General features: G+C 45.3%; 1 pseudogene across 1 annotated transcript; it reads right to left on the reverse strand.

Annotated features, from left to right (window-relative positions):
• Nucleotides 1-2,108: 2,108 nt before the first annotated feature.
• On the reverse strand, nucleotides 2,109-2,964 carry LOC308627142 (annotated as a pseudogene). The gene is made up of 2 exons: nucleotides 2,893-2,964; nucleotides 2,109-2,348 (listed from the first exon to the last, which is right to left on the reverse strand). The product of its transcript is annotated as an uncharacterized misc_RNA (transcript).
• Nucleotides 2,965-16,764: the final 13,800 nt, after the last annotated feature.

Consider the following 16,764-nt stretch of genomic DNA (forward strand, 5'->3'; position numbering starts at 1 on the left):
GTCTTCGTTGCGATGCGCAGGCTTCTCATTGTGGTGGCTTCCCTTGTTGCAGAGCACGGGCTCTAGGCACGCAGGCTTCAGTAGTTGTGGCTTGTGGGCTCTAGAGTGCAGGCTCAATAGTTGGGGCACACAGGCTTGGTTGCTCCACGACATGTGGAATCTCCCAGACCAGGGCTTGAACCCGTGTCCCCTGCATTGGCAGGTGGATTCTTAACCACTGCACCACCAGGGAAGTCCCCATTTCAACATTTCTGATTGCTTATGTATGTGTACATGATTGCCTATGTGTGTATGTTTTTTAAAATTCTTTGAATTGGTTTTCACATCTACTAATTCCCTTATTAATTAAGAAGTGAAATAAAACCTTTGACACGTTTATTTATAATTGGATTAGAGTCATGCTTTTTTTTTTTTTTTCCACGCCACGCAGCTTACAGGATCTTAGCTCCCCAACCAGGGATTGTACCCAGGCCCCCAGTGAAAGTGCAAGTCCTGACCGCTGGACTGCCAGGGAATTCCCTATTTAAAAAAAAAAAAAATCACTTAATACTTCTCAAATAAAAAGGCAAGGCCTCATTTAAAAACAAAACAAAAAAACCCTTGACTTTTCTGTCTTCTTTCCAAGTGAAACATGAACATAAGCCATCTTGCAACCATGAGGATGGATTACAACCATCTTGCAAGCCTGAGAATGCAGGTGCATATGCTAAGAACCTTGGACTAGAAACATAAATAGCCTGTGTTCTGGATAGCATTGTTGACTGACCATATCAGCTCTTGACTATCCTCCTTCCAGAGCTTCCTACTGTGAAAGACAAACACTCCCCACCCATACCCCCGCCCCCCCCACCCCCAGACTGTTTAAACTAATACACTAGGGTTTTCTATTATATCAATACTACAGAATGCATTCCTAAATGATACTATCAGGAAGCCAGGTATTTCTGAGACAGGCCTGGGACCCGGGACTCTTTGCTGCAGTGCTGCAATGCTTGCACCTGGACACACCTCTCCTCCAGCAACAAAATACAAAGAAACTATAAGGGAGGGGCTTCCCTGCTGGCGCAGTGGTTAAGAATCCGCCTGCCAATGGAGGGGACACGGGTCTACAGGGGTAGACCTATTCTACCCAATGTTTCCTAACATTTTCCCCCCACTGTGATATATACCCAATGGATTTTATGCCCTTGCAGAGCACAATCTCATAAACAAATCTACATTTTGATGACATCTCCAAATGACTGCAAGGATGTAAATCATTATAATAATTTGTGATTTTCACAACTAATTACAATACACACATAAGGTAGATGGCCATGGACTATGGCAGATTAAATGGGTTGTTGTTTGATTCCTTTCCTTCCCCCTCAAGAAGGCATTTTGGAGTCCTTAGAACAAGGCCCAGTCCAAAGAGAAACATAGGGCTAACCTTCAATCTGTCTCATCTGCTTAAGTAAATAAAATTTTAAACTCTAATACTTCCATATTAGCAATAAATTACCAGACACATGCCATACATGAAACTGAATTCAGGGAATTCCCTGGTGGGACTCCTCGCTTTCACTGCAGGGGGCACGGGTTCAATCCCTGGTCGGGGAACTAAGATCCCACAAGTCGTGTGGTGTGGCCAAAAAAAGTAAATAAATAAGAAATAAAAACTGATTTCAACATACCAGTGGATCGAGACACACATGGATGAGAACTGACAAGTGAACTGGGCTCAGTTTATTCCCAAGCTACATGAACTATCTTCAAAACTAATACATTTTTCATCTGTTAGCTCTGGTCTAAATTGAAAACATTTATTCTTTTCTGAAAAGAGAGTTTGTATTTGTCACCTTTCTCTCTTGAAGGATGGATAGCCTTTGAGAATTATTTTCTCAAGGGCAAGATGGTACCTTTCGCTTGGATCTTTGATGTTTGAACTGGTTTAGAAAAAAACATATCTTTAAATTAATACAGTATTTATTTGTCTTTTCTCTGTTTTCTCTATTTGTCAAACCCTGAGCCAACCAGTTTCCCTAGGCTGCCTGGGGAGGTATAGGAAAAGGAACATACAGGGCAGAGAAACACAGGAGAAAGAACTATAAGAGGCGGAGACAGCTCCTTTACAAGGTGAAGAGGGTGAGAAAGGCCACCATCAGGCAGAAGGTCCCCACCGCCTCTGAGAGGGCAAAGGCCAGAATGGCGTAGGAGAAGAGCTGTTGCTTCAGAGAACAGTTCCTGGCATAACCAATGATGAGGCTCCCAAACACAGTCCTGATTCCAGCCCCAGAGCCAGCCACCTACTGTGGCAGCCTCAGGTCCAATGAACTTGGCTGCTGTGTTGATGTCCCTTGAAATGGCACTGAAATGTATGTGTATAACTGAATCGGGGACTTCCCTGGTGGTCCAGTGGTTAAGATTCTGCGCTTCCACTGCAGGGGGCACAGGTTCAATTTCTGGTCAGGGAACTGAGATCCCACATGCCATGCTGTGCGGGCAAAAATCAAAATAAATAAAAGAGTAGGGCTTCCCTGGTGGCGCAGTGGTTGCGAGTCCGCCTGCCGATGCAGGGGACACGGGTTCGTGCCCCAGTCCAGGAAGATCCCACATGCTGCGGAGCAGCTGGGCCCGTGAGCCATGGCCGCTGAGCCTGCGCGTCCGGAGCCTGTGCTCCGCAACGGGAGAGGCCACAACAGTGAGAGGCCCGCGTACCAAAACAAACAAACAAACAAATAAATAAATAAAAGAGTAAATGGGGATTCTTGTACCATCTTTGCAAAAAAAAAAAATATATATATATATATATATATCGGAATCACTTTGCCATACACCTGAAACTAACACAACATTGTTAATCAAATATGCTCCAACATAAAATAAAAAGTTAAAAAAAAAGCTGGGGGGCACTGTTTTGGAAGCTGCTGCTAAGAGTAAGCGAATTCAGGGGACATGGGGCTGCCAAGCTGCTGAGGCTCTCATCTGTCAGCGTCTCTGTTCATTTCAGCACCACTGCAGACAGCGATGGGCTCAGTAGCTTAGAGGTTCTCCTGATCTAGAAGGAGGTGGAGACAAACGTGCAAATATACATTTTCAGGGGATAAAGAGCTGTGGCAGGAGAGCTGCTCCCAGTGCAGAGAGACAGAGAGCTAGAGAAAAAAAAATTTTTTTTTAATGAAAAAATTTTAAGAATCCAGGATTGGATTCCAGTTTCAGGAATAGCTGATTCTAGAGATAAAATAACATACTCAAGAATCTACCTCTCTCAGGGGCTTCCCTGGTGGCGCAGTGGTTAAGAATCCGCCTGTCAATGCAGGGGACACGGGTTTGAGCCCTGGCCCGAGAAGATCCCACATGCTGCGGAGCAGCTAAGCCCATGCACCACAACTATTGAGCTTGTGCTCTAGAGCCCGCGAGCCACAACTACTGAGCCCACATGCCACAACTACTGAAGCCTGTGCTCTAGAGCCCGCGAGCCACAACTACTGAGCCCACGTGCCACAACTACTGAAGCCTGCGCGCCTAGAGCCCGTGCTCCGCAACAAGAGAAGCCACCGCAATGAGAAGCCTGCACACCGCAACGAAGAGTAGCCCCCTTTCACCACAACTAGAGAAAAGTCTGCATGCAGCAACAAAGACCCAACACAGCCATAAATAAATAAATAAATAAATAAATTTATTAAAAGAAAAAAAAAAGAATCTACCTCTCTCAAAGGATTGGGAGCCTGGGATTAGCAGATGCAAACTAGCATATATAGGATGGATAAACAACAAGGTCCTACTCTATAGCACAGGGAACAATACTCAATATCCTGTGATAAACCAGAATGGAAAAGAATATGAAAAAGAATATATGTATGTATAACTGAGTCAATTTGCTGTACAGCAGAAATTAACATGACATTGTAAATCAACTATATTTCAATATAATTTTTTTTAATCTACTTCTCTCAGAAAATTATAAAGCAAAAGTGAAAAGTGCTTATGCTTGATAATTCTGGGTACAGGTCGGAGAGTTACTTTGTACTATTCTCGTAGCTTTTCTGTAAGTTTGATATTATTTCAAATTTAAAGGTTTTTTAGGGGACTTCCCTGGCGGTCCAGTGATTAGGACTCTGCACTTCCAATTCAGGGGGCATAGGTTCAAACCCTGGTTGGGAGACTATGACCCCACATGCTGTGCAGTGGGGCCAAAAAAAAAAAAAAAAGTTTTTAGAAAAGAAACTATCTCTTTTCATGTTTTGTCTTCTCCCCTACGCTTTGGTCATACTCTCCAAATACTTCCCCAAATTTACTACTAGTTTAGCAATCCCAGAAGAAAGGCTATCTTTTCCAGTGGTTCTAGCAAACAACTCAGGTTGGTGTCTGCCATAGATCAAATGTTTGTGTCCCCCCGCAAAATTGTATGTTGAAATCCTAACTCCCAGTATGATAGTATTAAGAGGCGGGGCCCTTGGAAGCTGATTAGGTCATGACGGTGGTGTCCTCATGATGGGATTAGTGTCCTTATAAAAGAGACCCCGACAAGGGCCTGCTGCACCTACACCCTACTCACATGACTGACCTTCCTATATACTTGCCCCAGGTCCCAGATAGTGATAGCTTATTAAAGGGACAGTGAAGGACGTACCCCTCTACTGGTTTCCCTGGTAGCAAATGAGCCCACCTGACGTCAGTTCCCCTATAATTTGTCATCTTCCCTTCCCCTTGAGAGTGAAGACTGCCACCAAGTCCTGCCTGCCATGCGCTGCACGTGGTGGGGCATCGCTCCAGGAACTCGCTTCAGACATGTAAGCTCCCCCATCCATTAAGCCACTGATGCCTCAGATAAAATAAAACAAAAGAGGCTCCAGAGAGCTCCCTTCCCTCCCGCCATGTGAGGACGCAGAGAACAGACAACAGGAAGTGGCCACTCACTAGTGATTCTGCCGGCACCTTGGTCTTGGATGTCCCAGCCTCCAGAACTATGAGATATAATCACAGAAATAACCTGTTGTTTATAAGCCACCCAGTCCATGGTATTTTGTTAGAGCAACCCAAATGGAGTCATCAGTCCCTTGAGTGCCAATCTGGGTGCCAATGCCAAAAGGAGGGCATGTAGATGCTGGGAAGACCCAAACAGCATAGAACTACCCCATCATCCAAGCTCTTGATCCCAGAAGCCCTGCTCAAAGGAAGAAGGATGGGGGGGACTGAGATGATAGGGAAGGAGCAGACATGACAGAGGTTAATGAAAAGCAACCTGTTCTGCTTCTCCAAAAAGCTTGATGTTTCATAAGGTCATTTGCCCTTCCCGTCCTTCCTGCAACACAGGACTAACAAAGGACACAAGTTCTGCCACAAGAGGCCCATAAATATTCAATAGAGAGGAGGATTAATTTACAAAGATGATACAATTTTATCATGATGGGGCAGGAACTTGATCAGGTTTACAGTGAAACCCGTCTTTGTTTAGCCCTTGTATAAGGGGCGCAAAGCCCTCTGACATTCTTTTTTTTTTAAATATTTATTTATTTGGTTGCACCAGGCCTTATTTGCAGCAGGCGGGCTCCTTAGTTGCGGCATGCATGTAGGATCTAGTTCCCTGACCAGGGATCGAACCCGGGCCCCCTGCATTGGGAACTTGGAGTCTTAACCATTGTGCCACCAGGGAAGTCCCAGCCCCCTGACATTCTGAGAGTTACATTACAATACATTTAAGTATACCTCTCTTTTATTACAAAAATATTACAAAACATTCATAGTGTGTACAGTAAAAAACCAAAATTTCCCCCTCTCCGGAGTGCTATTAACAGTTTGGTACATATAATGATATTAATAGGAATATTAACTAAAACATATATAGCATTTACTCTATGTTGTATACTGCTCTAAGCACTTTACATAGATTAACTCATTTTTGTTACTCAGTTCAAGCTTGTACTGCTCACTGCACAACAGGCCAATAAATTGAGAGACGAATTGTTGGGGCAGGGAATAGCGACTCTATTTGGAAAGCCAGCAGACCGAGAAGATGGTGGACTAAAGTCCCAAAGAACCATCTTCCCTGAGTTAGAATTCATGCTTCTTTTATACTAAAAGTGGAGGGGGTAAAGTCCTGGTTCTGGTCAGACTTAGGAGGGGATGTGTTAATTTCTTTCTTCCTGCAGCCATTCATAGGTGAGCCTGGTCAGGAGGTTTCCTGTGAGCTAAACCAATGTATTTTATTTTATTTTATTTTATTCTTATTAGTTAACCATTTTATACATATTAATGGATATATGTCAATCCCAATCTCCCAGTTCATCCCACCACCACCACCACCACCCCACCCACCCACCCACCCCCCGCCAATTTCCCCCCTTGGCGTCCATACGTTTGTTCTCTACATCTTAAACTGATGTATTTTAGCTTAACACTCATTACATAGGAGGCAGCGTTCCCAGAGATGGACCATTATGCATAATTTAAACTTATAGGCAAAATCCCTTTAGTGATTAACTTGTAATAGAATGCAGAAGTTCTTCCCTATTACAATTTTGCCTTCATATTAGAATAACATGGGTAATATCATTTCCAGTTGACACGTGAGGAATTTGAAACTTAAAGAGGGAAGTAGCTTGCCTAAAGATCTTGCAGCCAGTAAGTGAAAGAATTAACTTTAAACCCAGGCAGCCTAACTCCAGAGCACATATTCTTATCTTCCAGATTTCTAAAATGCATATACATGTTTTTTACTGAGTTGCAGTTCACATAAAATAACCATATAAAGTGTACAATTCAGGGATTCCATGGCGGTCCAGTGGTGAAGACTCCACACTTCCACTGCAAGGGGCACAGGTTCGATCCCTGGTCAGGGAACTAAGATCCCCCATGCCACACAACGTGGCCAAAAAAAAAAAAAAGTACAATTCAGTGGCATAATACATTGTTGTGCAAACACCACTTCTATCTAGTTCCAATATTTTTTCACCCCCAAAACAAACCCTGTACCCATTAAGCAGTCATTGCCTATTCTCCCCTATCTCCAGTCTTTGGAAAATACTAATCCACTTTCTGTCTCTATGATTTATATATTCTGAATGTTTCATATAAATGGAATAATACGTTACATCTTATGTCTGGCTTCTTCCACTTAGAATGTTTTTGAGGTTCATGGACTCTGTAACATGAATCAGAACTTCATTCCTTTTTATGATGGAATAATAATACTTCACTGTGTGTTGATACCACAATTTGTTTATCTGTTCATGTGTTGATGAACATTTGAATTGTTTCTACCTGTATTATTCAGGGTTCTTCAGAGAAACAGAGCCAATAGGATGTATATATATACAGAGAGAGATTTATTTTAAGGAATTGGCTTATGCAACCATGAAGACTGGTAAGTCGGCAGGGTAGGCTGGCAGGCTGGAGACCTAGGGAAGAACCAATGTTGAGGTCAGGTCCAAAGGTCATCTGCAGGCATAATTCCTTCTTGCTTGGGGGAGGTCAGTCTTCATTCTAGTAAAGTCTTCAGCTTACTGGAAGAGGCCCACCCACATTATAGAGGGCACTCTGCTTTACTCAAAGTCCACCAATTTAAATATTAATCTCAATGTAAAATAGCTAGCTAGTGGGAAGCAGCTGCATAGCACAGGGAGATCAGCTCAGTGCTTTGTGACCACCTAGAGGGGTGTGATAGGGAGGGTGGGAGGGAGACGCAAGAGGGAGGAGATATGGGGATATATGTATATGTATAGCTGATTCACTTTGTTATAGAAAACTAACACACCGTTGTAAAGCAATTATACTCCAATAAAGATGTTAAAAAAAATGTTAATCTCTTCCAATAGACACCTTCAGAAAAACATCCAGCATAATGTTTGACCACATATATCTGGGCACCATGGCCCAGCCATGATGACACATAAAATAAACAATCATACCACCTTTTAGTTATTGTGACTAGTGCTGCTCTGAGCATTTGTGTACAAGTATTTGTTTGAGTCCTATTTTCAATTCTTTTGGGTATATACCTGGGAGTGGAATTGCTGGTTCATATGGCAATTCTATGTTTAACTTTTTGAGGAACTGCCAAACTGTTTTCCACAGTGGCTGAGCCATTTTACATTTCTACCCAGCGACGCACAACAGCGTATACCTTATTTTTTTAGCTTCCAAAAATGGGATTATTCAACACAAACTCCAGTGCATTTTTTGTGTTTTGGGGGGGCCTGATCCAAAGGTAGTGTTGTACAAGTGAATGCTACTATTCTTTTTAATAAGTACACAGAATTTTATTGAATGGAGACACCATGATTTATCTCATTCCCCACTTAAATAAAGATTTAAGTTGCTTTCAACTTTATTTAACTTTTTATAATGGAAAATATATACAAACAGGGGGAATAGGACATGAATATCCCTGTTCCCATAATCCAGCCACAACAATCAAAAATTCATAACCTCTGTTTTTCTATTTATCTTCCCCTCTCCTGTTGGACTCCTTTGAATCACATCCCAAATACCATGTAATTTCATCTACACATATTTCAGTATTTATTTCCAAAAGATAAGGACTCTTTCTTTAAACATAACCAAAATACCCCGTTATCACACCTACGATAATTAGCAACAATTCCTTATTATCCTTAATTAGCCAGTCCTTGTTCAGATTTCCCCTAATGTCTCGTACTTTTTCACAGTTGGAGTTGAGAGTACAAACAATTGGTTAATATATCTAGTTTTTTAAATTTCTGGCCATGCTGCACGGCATGCTGGGTCTTAGTTCCCTGACCAGGTATCAAACCTGGGACCACAGCAGTGAAAGCACGGAATTCTAACCACTGGACCACCAGGTAACTCCCTATATCTATTAAATCTCTTTGAATTTATAGTTCCCCCCTTTCTTTTTAATTTTTCTTACACTTTATACCTAGGAAAAAAACACATTGTTTGCAATTTTTAAGACTCATTTTGAAATGGTGAGGAACTTCCTTGTCAGCTTGTGTCAGGTCAGGGTAACTTCTCTCCTGATCACCCTGTGAAGCAATCCCCAGCTCTCTCCTTAACCTTCAGGCCCCTAGCTTTCTCCTGGGCTGTAGCAGGAAACAAAACAAAAAATGTGATAAATCATTTACACCGTAAATTCAGTCAGTAGTTCCTCCTCGATTCCAGAGAGGGCATTTTGAAATAGTTTGGTAGAGAAAGGAACTCTGAGACTCAAACACTGACGTTGAAAAGGTCACTGTAGGGGGCTTCCCTGGTGGCGCAGTGGTTGAGAGTCCACCTGCCCATGCAGGGGACATGGGTTCGTGCCCCGGTCCGGGAAGATCCCACATGCCGCAGAGTGGCTGGGCCCGTGAGCCATGGCCGCTGAGCCTGCGCGTACGGAGCCTGTGCTCCATGACGGGAGAGGCTACAACAGTGAGAGGCCCGTGTACCACAAAAAAAAAAAAAAAAGAAAAAAAAGTCACTGTAGGGACTTCATGGTGGTCCAGTGGTTAGGACTCCATGCTTCCACTGCCAAGGGCCTGGGTTCAATCCCTGGTTGGGGAACTAAGATCCCACAAGCTGCTCAGTGTAAATAAATAAATAAATAAATAAATAAATAAATAAATAAATAAATAAATAAATAAAGGACTCTTAAAAAAAAAAGAAAAAGAGAAGGTCACTGTAATGCATGGAGTGGTTACCCCTCAAAAAAAAAGATATGTCCACATCCTAACCCCCCAAAACTGTGAATATGACCTTATTTGGGAAAAGAATCTTTGCAGTATTCAAGTTAGTGGTCCTGAGATCATTCTGGATGATCTGGGCCCTAAATCCATTGACAAGTGTCCATAGAAGAGGTACACAGAGGAGAAGGCTATGTGACCATGGAGGCAGAGATTGGAGTGATGTGGCCACAAGCCGAGGACTGCCAACAGTCCCCAGAAGCTGGAAGAGGCAAGGAACAAACTCTTCCCTAGAGCTTCTGGAGGGAGCACAGCGCTACTGACACCTTCCTTTCAGAGTTCTAGTTTCCAGAACGGTGAGAGAATACATTTCTGTTGTTTTAAGCCACCAAGCTTGTGGTAAGTTGTTCTAGTAGCCTCAGGAAGATAACACAGTCACATACCAGGTCTCTGATTGGGAAAGGCGTTTTGGAGAAGCAGCGGCCCTGGATTTCTACTTATGACATAATAAGAAATATATATGTTGGTCTCTGCCCCTGGTTCCCGACACAGAACTCCTAAATCCCTTGGAATTTCCGGGGTGATAGGATTGTCTCGTGTTCTAATGAGGTGACTTTTGTGTGTGTGTGTGCCATGCCTCGAAGCATGTGGGATCCTAGTTCCCCGACCAGGGATTGAACCCAAGCACCCTGCAGTGGAAGCTCAGAGTCCTAACTACTGGACCGTCAGGGAAGTCCCATCTAATGAGGTGACTCTTTTTTTTTTTTTGCAGTGCGTGGGCCTCTCACCGCCGCGGCCCCTCCCGTTAAGGAGCACAGGCTCTGGATGCACAGGCTCAGCGGCCATGGCTCACGGGCCCAGCCGCTCCGCGGCACGTGGGATCCTCCCGGACCGGGGCACGAACCCATATCCCCCACATCGGCAGGCGGACTCCCAACCACTGCGCCACCAGGGAAGCCCTAATGAGGTGACTCTTAATGGACTGCTGGATGGAGGCTGGTTACCAGAAAGACCGAGCCATGATTCGAGGCTTGGAATTTTAGCTCTACCCCCCATTCTCCAGAGGAAGGAGAGGGGCTGTAAATGGAGTTAATGAGCGACCGTGCTTACATGATGAAGCCTCCACAAAAATCCCAGTTCTATGAGGTTTGGGGAGCTTCTGGGTTGGTGAACACATTCATGAACCAGGAGGTCCCCAACCCCATGGGGACAGAAGCTGCTGCACTCAAAACCCTTCCAGACCTCACCCTACATACCTTTCATCTGGCTGCTCTTCTGTATCTTTATCACATCCTTCCTTATATAATAAACTGGTAAACATAACTGTTTCCCTGAGTTCTGTGAGCTGGTCTAGCATATGCTCGAATCTGAGGAGGGGTGTCATGGGAACCTCGAATTGCAGCCATGTCGGACATAAGTTGTAGGTATCTAGGGGACCCACAACTTGCAATTAGCATCCAAAGTGGGGGGCAGTCTCATGGGACCGAACCTTTAACCTGTAAGGTCTGGGCTAACTCTGGTTAGTGTCAGAATTGAATCAAACTGTAGGACACCCAGTTGGTGTCACAGAGAATCGTGTGGCGTGGGGAAAAAAAAAAAGTCCCACACACCTGACATCGGAAGTGTTATGAGTGTGGCCGAGGTGCGGGAGTGAAAGAGACACATCAGGAGGAGTGTGCGTTCCTAACACACCGCCACACAGACACTCCCCCCTCTCGCCACCTGCTGGGCGGTCCCACAGGGAACGTCCACTGCCTGCCCCTGTCACGTACAAAGTACCATGTTATCTCACAAAGCATCGGGGGAGGTGGCCCGGCGGGGTCCAAGAGCTCCAAGCTCACACCAGATCAGCCTGGCAGGTGTGGTCGCAGGTCCTTTCAACCTGCCCTTCCTGTGTCTCCTCAGAGCCAGGAGAATAAGTAAACTACAGAGGTCTGTTGGGAGTCATTCGTCCACTAGTTCATTCGTTTACTCAAGACATACTCCTTGTGTGTCCCTTTGGTGCCAGGCTACAGTCTGGGCTTGCAGAGCTGAATCAGACCCAGCACTAGGCTTCGTGGAGACAAGGGGCTGGGGGGAGACACACAGGTAAACTGTCACAATCCTGCGTGGTCAGTGTGTGAGTGACAGATAGGGGTAGAGAAGAGGGTTTAACCCGGACTAGAGAGGGAGAAGCACAGGAGGCTTGGGGGCTGGAGGAAGAGGTATCCCCTGGGCTCCCTGTATGGTAGCCACAAACCACATGTGGCTTTTAGAATTTAAACTAATTAAAATTAAATAATATTGAAAATTCAGTGCCCACTAGCCCCAATTTCAAGTGCTCAAGAGCTACATGTATATTACAGAACATTTCCATCATTGTATTTAGAAAATTCTAGTGGAAGTTGCTGAAGCCAACAAAAGAGGATGTATCTAGCACTAGGAAGCAAGGGAAATGTGTCCCCAGCGGCCCCTATAACACAGCCTTCAGACACTAAACACTGCTACGCCTCCTGTTGGATGTTGAGGCCAGTTCCTATGGTGTCTTGAATTCCCTGCTAAGGACAACAGGGAAGAATGGGAGCATTCAGCTGGGTTGGTGGGTGGCAGGTGACATCATCAGGTTTGAGTTCTGGGAGATGGGTTGGAGGAGGAGCATGACAGGAGGCAGGAGGACCAATCAGGAGGTGGTTGTTTCCTCTAGAAACTTGGACCAGCCAAAGTGGTAGCAGTGTGGGGACTTCCCCGGTGGTCCAGTGGGTAAGCCTCTGGGCTCCCAATGCAGGGGACACGGGTTTGAGCCCTGGTCCGGGAAGATCCCGCATGCCACGGAGCAACTAAGCCCGTGCGCCACAACTACTGAGCCTGCGTGACACAACTACTGAAGCTCACGTGCCTAGAGCCCATGCTCCGCAACAAGAGAAGCCACCGCAATGAGAAGCCCGCGCACCGCAAGGAAGAGTAGCCCCTGCTCGCCGCGAAAGCCCGCACGCAACAACAAAGGGCCAACGCAGCCAAAAATAAATAAATAAAATAAGTTAAAAAAAAAAAGATTCCTCCATAAGAACCTGCTGTGTAAAAAGGAAAAAAAAAAAAGGTTCCCCCTGCCACTGAATTCAAGGTCCTCTGCAACACAGCCCCACTCAACGTGACCTGTTTTATTCCTTATGATTCTACAGCATAGACTCCAAATTCCAGACTCCTCGAACATTCCTCAGATGCCCCCCACCACCTTACTTTTTCCATGCTCCTCATTTTCCGGAATGTCTGTTCCTTCTATTTCTGCCCCTAGAAATTTTAACCACTCTCCCTCATCCCCCCCTCACAAAACTCCAATAAACCAGCTGTATTTTTTTCGAACACATATTAAAATAAAGTCATAGCTATAAAGTCAAAGTCCATATGGATACTACTCTCCATCATCTAAAATCATCTCACGTATCATCTGTGGCATGTCTACCACATTGTGGAAAATATTGCCTTAAACCGCTTATTCAATTTGCTTTTCCTCTATTGTTATTTATGCATTTGTCTTATTTCTCCTAGTAAACACTCAACCCCAGACAGCAGATAACATCTTCCTCATTTGGGGGATCCTGAAGCATCTAAAGTACCTCAGAGGTTCATTGAGTAAACATTTTTTAATCAATAAAGCCTCTATTTTTAATTAATTAATTTATTAATTTATGGCCGTGCTGCACGGCATGTGGGATATTAGTTCTCCAACCAGGGATCGAACCCACGTCCCCTGCAGTGGAAACGTGGAGTCTTTACCGCTGGACCGCCAGGGAAGTCCCAAGCCTCTATTTTTTTTTACATCTTTATTGGAGTATAATTGCTTAACAATGGTGTGTTAGTTTCTGTTTTATAACAAAATTAATCAGTTATACATATACATATGTTCCCATATCCCCTCCCTCTTGCGTCTCCCTCCCACCCTCCCTATCCCACCCCTCCAGGCGGTCACAAAGCACCGAGATGATCTCCCTGTGCTATGCGGCTGCTTCCCACTAGCCAAGCCTCTATTTTATATCAGGCATTGTAATTGGTTGCTAGAAGTGAAAATAAGAACAGTAATGAAATTTGGCTTAAAGAAAATTTAAGACTTTTTTTTAGAGCAGTTTTAAGTTCACAGCTAAATGGAGGGGAAGACACAGAGATCTCCCACAAACCCTCCATCCCCACACATTCACAGCCTCCCCTATTATCAGCAGTAGACTTTCAGAGAAAGAGAAACCTATCTTTTCTTCCTTAATCCCCTGCTAACTCTAGAGGGAGGAAGAGAGAGGGAGTGGAGGTGATTTGACAAAACAGAAAGGATGTGGGAAAAAAAGGCACGTGTTCGTCATTCGGGGAAAAGGGAAACACTTGTGTTAGTGTTTACAAGAATCTCGATGGTATCTGCTAACCCAGAAGGAAGAGTCTTTTCCATTTGTTGAAAAATCCAGCCTGACCATATTGAGGTAGTACTCAGGGTCACCCACCCAGCCTCATTTTGGGGCATTCCAGCCTACGGTAGTTTCCCCTCTATCAGTTAGCAGCTTCTTACAGAATCACAAAGGTCCACAGAGTGAAAGTGGCAGATATGTGCTCCCAGTAAAAGAAGGAGTTAATCATCAGATCCTTCTTCTAGGCCCTTACTGTCAAGAACATGGACTTTATCTCCAAGGACCTCTTGGATTGGTGAGGGAGCTAAATGTAGCTGTTTGGTGGACACAATTATTTGTAAGAAGTTCAGAGACTCACAGGTAGGGTGTGAGGAGGAAAGTGACAGGAGAATGACACTGGAAAATTAGTTTGGGGACCATCTGTGAAGGGCCTTGTAGACCAACCCAAGGAACTTGACCTTTAACCTGGAGTGGAGGTGACAAACTTAAAATCCCACAGAGATCAGGCGTGTGGATGAGTGAAGCTGACCAGGTCACAGGGCGGGGTGAGGACTGTGGCAAGATGGGGATTCTCGCCTTGTCTCAAGGGTGCAGCTACTCTCAGCTTCAGCACACTGTTACCAGGCAGGAATGGTTGGCCCAGTGTGACCAGATCTTCCAGTTTCCAAGAGAGGCTGGAAATCCAGGTGTGTTTTTGTTTTGTTTTGTTTTGTTTAATTAAAAAATATATTTTTAAATTTTTCAGCCATGCTGTGTGGCACATGAGATCTTAGTTACCCGACCAGGGATCGAACCCAGGCCCCCTGCAGTGGGACCGTGGAGTCTTAACCCCTGGATCGCCAGGGAAGTCCCTGGAAATCCAGGTTTTTATATGACAGTCCTAGGTTTTTAAAACATATGGGCTGGGCTTCCCTGGTGGCGCAGTGGTTGAGAGTCCGCCTGCCAATGCAGGGGACACGGGTTCGTGCCCCGGTCCGGGAAGATCCCACATGCCGTGGAGCGGCTGGGCCCGTAAGCCATGGCCACTGAGCCTGCGCGTCCGGAGTCTGTGCTCCGCAACGGGAGAGGCCACAGCAGCGAGAGGCCCGCGTACCGCAGAAAATAAATAAATAACTAAAATAAAAATAAAACATATGGGCCAAGTCAAACTGGTTCTCAAACCAGATACGGCTCAAAGGCCACACAGCTATCACCTTGGCAGACTGAAGGGTTTTAAGGGGAAAAAAAAAAAAAAGATATGATCATATCTGTGCTTTAGAAAAAAATCACACTGTAGAGTGGGAGAGGAATTACAGAAAATAGACTAGAGGCAAGGAGACTCAACTGTTTCAACAGGAGGGAGGTGACAATGATCCGTGCTAGGGTGGGGACAGAGGGGAAGGTTGTTGGGATGATTTGGAGTCCAGGATTCAGGGGGAAGAATTTAGCTTTCACCAGCATCTGGAAGAAGGCATACTCCTCCTCTCCGTGCACGCCCTCCCCTCACCCTTTCCTAAACTGAAAGCTGAAAGGACAGACAGATCATCTCTAAAGCCAAAGGACAGGGAAGTTTAGCCAAGGCTCTGGTCTTGGGAGCAGACGAATTTTACTAATGATCGTTTATGAGATAAACTCCTTGACCAACTGCCCCAGCTCTCATTCTCCCTCACCAAGGGGCTCAGCACGTAATTAAAATTTAAAACTTATAGGGACTTCCCTGGCCGTCCAGTGGTTAATACTCAGCGCTTCCAACACAGGGGGCATGGGTTTGATCCCTGGCTGGGGAGCTGAGATCCCACATGCTGTGCAGCCAAAAAAGAAAACAAACAAAAAAACCACACAGATCATGGCACTCTGCTCTTTTGAGCGGCGGAATTTGGGAAACTCAGAGCCAAATCCTCTTTTGCTGATAGCAGAGGGAGGACCTGGCTCCCAAAGAGGCTGTTTCATGAACACGGACATGAGAGGTGGCTTCAAATCCATTTCATGGTCTTGGTGGTGGTACAACTGGTCACTTGGCTCCAAGGAAGAATGCAAAGGGTAGGAGGTGCAAATGGGGGAGAGGAATGGCGACTCACTTCGGAGAATTTTTCTAACAGCCAGCAAGGGCTATATTAAGGATTCTTTTCCTCCGCAGATCCTTCTGATTTTGAAGTGCTGTGTTTTTGGGTCTGGCATAGGAAGTGGCCCTGAGGAGATGCAGAGCTAAACCTCCCCCTCCCTGGCACGGCCTGGGAGCGCCCCACAGGATGAGGGAGAGGACAGCTGTCAGGCAAAGGTTAGGGAGGAAAGCGCAAGCAGAGACCCAGAACGGCTCCAGGAAATGTTTGTATTTCTCCACCGAGAGGGTGGACAAATAAGCTCTTTTTTCGTTCCTTCTGGGCAGCTTTGCTTATTCTCCAGCTAAGAGAGAGGCTGAAAATAAAAATCATTCTGGGACAGGACTCAACTACTCCTCTCCAACACGAATCTCCTTGAACCTGCCAGCTGCTTCCCAGAAATGACAACTGCGTGAAATTACCTGCGTTTCAAAGCCCTGGGGTGCTGCATGCTTCGGCTCTCAGGGAGACAGGCAGCTTGTGACCCAGGCTCCAGAGAAAGGAACCCCCACCTCGAGTCTCCCATTTCCTGGCCGAGGTTTCTGTTCTCCGTGGAGTGGCTGCATCCATGCACACGTGTGGTACCTGTGTCCCAGGGTGAAGAAGTTGGAAACGCAGCAGCTGGAGCAGTCAGGTAAGCATCTGTGTTTTGGGGGGACTCCACAGCCCAACACACAGAACACTGGTCCTCTGTCCACC

The sequence above is a fragment of the Mesoplodon bidens genome, assembly GCF_964165515.1.
Source record: "Mesoplodon bidens genome assembly, chromosome: 13".
Lineage (NCBI taxonomy): Eukaryota > Metazoa > Chordata > Mammalia > Artiodactyla > Ziphiidae > Mesoplodon > Mesoplodon bidens.